This window comes from Heterodontus francisci, unplaced genomic scaffold, assembly GCF_036365525.1.
Source record: "Heterodontus francisci isolate sHetFra1 unplaced genomic scaffold, sHetFra1.hap1 HAP1_SCAFFOLD_43, whole genome shotgun sequence".
In the NCBI taxonomy this organism is placed as follows: Eukaryota; Metazoa; Chordata; class Chondrichthyes; order Heterodontiformes; family Heterodontidae; genus Heterodontus; species Heterodontus francisci.
The window spans coordinates 5,815,430-5,821,602 of NW_027141852.1; the positions used below are offsets into that span (position 1 = coordinate 5,815,430).

Consider the following 6,173-nt stretch of genomic DNA (forward strand, 5'->3'; position numbering starts at 1 on the left):
TAATTAACTCAAACCTCTCCAAATGACTTGATTTTTTTCCCTGACCTGTTGGTCTCGTGCTGACAGCAAGCTCACCATAGAGCATGTATTTGACAATGTGACCGTCATTCATTTGACCCAGTCAACAGAGCCACCACTGACTCAAGAGGGCAAACATGCTGCGGATCCCTGCACGCTGGTGTACTTCCGCATTCGGCACTCTGTCCTGCCAGGAGATGCCCAATATCCATCTGAGGCAGTGGAGGTGGAAGCTGCTCAGCTGCTTTTCTTGGCTTGCATAAGTTGTTGATGCTTCTCTGCGATAAAGGAGGGTGCTGAGAACACAAGCCGAGTACACGTGGAGCTTTGTATTTATGGTCAGTTTGCTGTCGGTTTACACTTGTCTTCTCAACTTTGACATGACAGCTGCAGCATTGGCAATCCTGGTGCTGATTTCAGTATCAAGGGACAGATTGCTGGTGATTGTTGATCCAAGGTATGTGAAGCTGTTGACAACCTCCAAAGTGATGTTGTCGATGTTGATGGAAGGTGGAGTCTCGACATCCTGGCGCATAATTTTCATCTTCCTGAGGCTGATCGTCAGTCCAAACTCCTTGCAGGCCAGGGAGAACCGATATACATGCTGCTGTAAGTGAACTTCATTATGGGATGTCAGCACAGCGTCATCAGCAAACAGCAACTCACAGACTAGGAATTTACCCACTTTGGTCTTGGGCACAGTCTTGCCAAGTTGAACAGCTTGTCGTCAGCTCTGATGTGCAGGTGCACTCGCCCATCTGAGTACAGAAAGCGTACAATAGCAGCATGGAGAAGAATACACCAATTATAAAGGATGTGATAAGTAGACAGTTAGAAAATAATGATTTGATTGGGCAGAGTCAACATAGATTTATGAAAAGAAAAACAGGTTTGAAAAACCTGTTGAGTTTTTTGAGGATGTTACCTGTAGAACAGATAAAGGAGAACCTGTGGATGTGTGGTATTGGCATTTTCCTTTGGTAAGGTCCCACACAGGAGGTCAGTAAACAAAGTTAGAGCATGTAGGATTGGGGATAATATACTGGTATGGATTGAGAATTGGTTAACAGACCGAAAACAGAGAGCAGGAATAACGGGTCCTTCTCAGGATGGCAGGCTGTTACTATTGGGGTACTGCAAGGATCAGTGTTGGAGCCACAGCTGTTAACAACCTATATAAATGATTTGGACGTGGGGATTAAATGTAATATTTCCAAGTTTGCAGATGACACAAAGCTCGGTGAAGTGTGAGTTGTGAGGAGGATGTAGAGAGGCTTCCAGGGGACCTGGAGCAGCTCAGTGAATGGGCAAGAACATGGAATATAATGTGAATAAGTGTGAAGTTATCCACTTTGGTAGAATAAACAGAAAGACAGAGTATTTCTTAAATGGTGAGAGGTCGGGAAGTGTTGATGTCCAAAGGGACCTGGGTGTCCTTGTTCCTGAGACACTAAAAGCTCTTGTGCAGGTGCAGCAATCAATTAGGAAGGCAAATAGTATGTTGGCTTTCACACGAGGGGTCATGAGTACAGGAGTAAAGATGTCTTGTTGCAATTGTATAGAGCCTTGGTGAAACCGCGCTGGAGTATTGTGAATAGTTTGGTTTCCTCATCTCAGGAAGGATATACTTGCCATAGAGGGAGTGAAACAGAGGGTCACCAGACTAATCCCTGGGATGGTGGGATTGTCTCATGAGGAAACTGGGCCTGTATTCCTTAAACTTTCGAAGAATGAGAGGTGATCTCATTGAAACTGACAAAATTCTAACAGGGCGTGATAGTGTGGGTGTCGACAGGATGTTTGCCCTGGTTGGTGAGTCTAACACCAGGGGACATAGTCTCAGAATAAGGAGTAGGCCATTTAAAACTGAGATAGGGTTGAATTTCTACACTCAGACGGTGGTGAGTCATTAGAGTTCTGCACCCCAGAGAGCTGTGGCAGCTCAATCATTGAGCATGTTCAAGACAGAAATTGATAGAAATCTTGATACTCATGACATCAAGGGATATGGGGATAGCAGGGGAAAGGGGCATTGAGGTAGATAATCAGCCATGATCTAATTGAATGGTAGAGCAGGCTCAACGGGCTGAATGGCCTCCTCCGATGTTCCTCTGTTCCTAAGAGAGTTGGCGCCAGCGCGCAGCCCTGCTTTACCCCACTGCTGATCTTGAAAGTGTCTGATGTTGCTCCATTGTAACTGATGGAACTGTGCATGTTCTCGTCGAAAGAAGAGATGATGCCCAAGAGTTCAGGAGGGCAGGCAATGTTCCATCGCAGTTTGAAGAGTCCGTCTCTGCTAACAAGATCAAAGGCATTGGTGATGTCTTCCAGTACATGTATGCCTCTGTGGTGCAATGGATAGCGTGTTGGACTTTTAAATAATGATTTAAAAAAATATTCAAAGGTTGTGGGTTCAAATCCCACCAGAGACAGAGGAACACGACGGAACAGAGAGTTCAGAAATGCGTCAAAAGCACAGACTCTGAGACAGAGCAAGAGAGAGAGAAGCACAGCAAGAGTGACATCACAATGGAGAGTGAGAGCAGGGAAACAGAGAGCTGCTGGGGTGAGTTTGCAGGATTTAGTTCTTGCTTCGGTGCAGTGGAAGGAGCTGTTTGTTGAGGATCTGGTAAGCTGTGACATCACAGGCAGGCAGGTAGTTGATTGGTTTGGAAGAAGCGACCTGTTTGATGAGTATCTGGTAAGTGATTAAGATCCATTTTAGTCATAGAAAAATACAGCACAGAACAGGCCCTTCGGCCCACGATGTTGTGCCGATCCTTTGTCCTCTGTCAAGGACAATTTAATCTATACCCCATCATTCTCCTTTATCCATATACCTATCTAAAAGCCGTTTGAAAGTCCCTAAAGTTTCTGACTCAACAACTTCCCCAGGCAAGGCATTCCATGCCCCGACCACTCTCTGGGTAAAGAACCTTCCCCTGACATCCCCCTTATATCTCCCACCCTTCACTTTAAATTTATGACCCCTTGTAACGCTTTGCTCCACCCGGGGAAAAAGTTTCTGACTGTCTACCCTATCTATTCCCCTGATCATCTTATAAACCTCTATCATGTCACCCCTCATCCTTCTCCGTTCTAATGAGAAGAGGCCTAGAATGTTCAGCCTTTCCTCGTAAGACTTATTCTCCATTCCAGGCAACATCCTGGTAAATCTCCTCTGCACCCTCTCCAAGGCTTCCACATCCTTCCTAAAATGAGGCGACCAGAACTGCACACAGTACTCCAAATGAGGCCTTACCAAGGTCCTGTACAGCTGCATCATCACCTCACGGCTCTTAAATTCAATCCCTCTGCTAATGAACGCTAACACCCCATATGCCTTCTTCACAGCCCTATCCACTTGAGTTGCAACTTTCAACGATCTATGCACATAGACCCCAAGGTCTCTCTGCTCCTCCACATGCCCAAGAACCCTACCGTTAACCCAGTATTTTGCATTCGTGTTTGTCCTTCCAAAATGGACGACCTCACACTTTTCAGGGTTAAACTCCATCTGCCACTTTTCAGCCCAGCACTGCAACCTATCCAAGTCCCTTTGCAGACGACAATAGCCCTCCTCGGTATCCACAACTCCACCAACCTTTGTATCATCTGCAAATTTACTGACCCACCCTTCGACTTCCTCATCCAAGTCGTTAATAAAAATCACAAACAGGAGAGGACCCAGAACTGATCCCTGTGGCACGCCACTGGTAACTGGGCTCCAGGCTGAGTATTTACCATCTAAGACCACTCTCTGCCTTCTATCAGTTAGCCAATTCTTAATCCAACTGGCCACATTCCCCACTATCCCATGCCTCCTGACTTTCTCCATAAGTCTACCATGGGGGACCTTATCAAATGCCTTACTAAAATCCATGTACACCACATCCACTGGTTTACCCTCATCCACTTGCTTGGTCACCTGCTCAAAGAATTCAATCAGGCTTGTGAGGCAAGACCTACCCCTCACAAAACCGTGCTGACTGTCCCGAATCAAGCAGTGTCTTTCCAGATGCTCAGAAATCCTATCCCTCAGCACCTTTTCCATCAACTTGCCTACCACCGAAGTAAGACTAACTGGCCTGTAATTCCCAGGGTTGTTCCTATTCCCTTTCTTGAACAGGGGCACAACATTTGCCACCCTCCAATCACCTGGTACCACCCCCGTCAACAGAGAAGATGAAAAGATCATTGCCAGCGGCTCTGCAATTTCATCCCTTGCTTCCCATAACATCCTTGGATATACCCCGTCAGGCCCGGGAGACTTGTCTATCTTCAAGTTATTCAAAAACCCCAACACATCTTCCCTCCTAACGAGCACTTCCTCGAGCTTACCAGTCTGTTTCACACCGTCCTCTTCAGTAATACACCCCTTCTCATTCGTAAATACCGAAGAGAAGTACTCATTCAAAACCTCACTTATCTCTTCCGGCTCAACACACAGTCTCCCGCTATTGTCCTTGACCGGACCTACGGTCCCCCTAGTCATCCTCATATTTCTGACATACGCGTAAAAGGCCTTGGGGTTTTCTTTTATCCTACCCGCCAAGCATTTTTCATGCCCTCTCTTAGCTCTCCTAATCCCTTTCTTCAGATCCTTCCTGGCCATCTTGTATCCCTCCAGAGCTATGCCTGTGCCCTTTTTCCTCAACCTTATATACGCATCCTTCTTCTTCCTAACAAGACTCTCAACCTCTCTTGTCAACCACGGTTCCCTCACATGACCATCCCTTCCCTGTCTGACAGGGACATGCTTATCAATGGCCCCTACTATCTGCTCCTTGAAAAGTTCCACATTTCGACCGTGCCCTTCCCTGCCAGCATATGCTCCCAACTTATGCTCCTCAGTTCCTGCCTGACAGCATCATATCTACCCTTCCCCCAATTGTAAACCTTGCCCTGTTGCACATACCTATCCCTCTCCATTACCACAGTGAATGCTACAGAATTGTGATCACTATCTCCAAAGTGCTCGCCCACCAACAGCTCTATCACTTGCCCTGGTTCATTACCTAGTACCAAATCCAATATTGCCTCCCCTCTGGTCGGGCAGTCTACATACTGAGTCAGAAAAGCTTCCTGGACATACTGCACAAACACTACCCCATCCAAACTATTCGATCTAAAGAGTTGCCAATCAATATTTGGGAAGTTGAAATCCCCCATAATTACTACCCTGTGACTTCTGCTCCTTTCCAAAATCTGTTTCCCAATCTGCTCTTCCACCTCCCTGCTGCTATTGGGGGGCCGATAGAAAACTCCCATCAAGGTGACTGCTCCTTTCCTGTTCCTGACCTCAACCCACAGTGCCTCAGTCGGCAGATCCTCCTCGAAAATTCTTTCAGCAGTTGTTACACTATTTCTAACTAACAATGCCACCCCCCCCACCTCTTTTACCACCATTCCTAATCTTATGAAAACATCTATAACCAGGTACCTCCAAGAACCATTCCTCCCCCTCACCTATCCACGTTTCAGTGATGGCCACAACATCGTAGTCCCAAGTGCCCATCCACGCCTTCAATTCACTCACCTTATTCCTGATGCTTCTTGCGTTGAAGTATACGCACTTTAACCCTTCTCCGTGCCCATCTGTCCTCTGCGACAGTGCTACCTTCCCCAATACCTCACTACACTCTTTGTCTTTCTGAGTGGACCCACTGGTCCCTGGACTACAAGTCCGGTTCCCATCCCCCTCCCAAACTAGTTTAAACCCTCCCGAACAGTACTAGCAAACCTCCCTCCCAGGATATTGGTGCCCCTCTGGTTCAGATGCAGCCCGTCCTGTTTGAACAGGTCCCATCTTCCCCAGAATGCAGTCCAATTATCCAAGAACTGGAAGCCCTCTCTTCTACACCATTCCTGCAGCCACGTGTTCAGCTGTGCTCTCTCCCTATTCCTAGCCTCACTATCACGTGGCGCCGGCAACAAACCAGAGATAACAACTCTGTCCGTCCGAGCTTTCAGCTTCCAGCCTAACTCCCTAAACTCACTTCTAACATATGTGCCACCCTTCCTTCCTACGTCGTTGGTGCCAATGTGCACCACGACCTCTGGCTGCTCCCCCTCCCCTTTAAGGATCCTGAAGACGCGATCACAAACATCACGGACCCTGGCACCAGGTAGGCAACAAACCATCCGTGCGTCTC

General features: G+C 47.2%; 1 non-coding gene across 1 annotated transcript; it reads left to right on the forward strand.

Annotated features, from left to right (window-relative positions):
- Positions 1–2,358: 2,358 nt before the first annotated feature.
- trnak-uuu (transfer RNA lysine (anticodon UUU)) lies at positions 2,359–2,450 on the forward strand. The gene is given in 2 exon segments: positions 2,359–2,395; positions 2,415–2,450. It is a non-coding gene; the product is annotated as a tRNA-Lys (tRNA).
- The last annotated feature ends 3,723 nt before the right edge of the window (positions 2,451–6,173 follow it).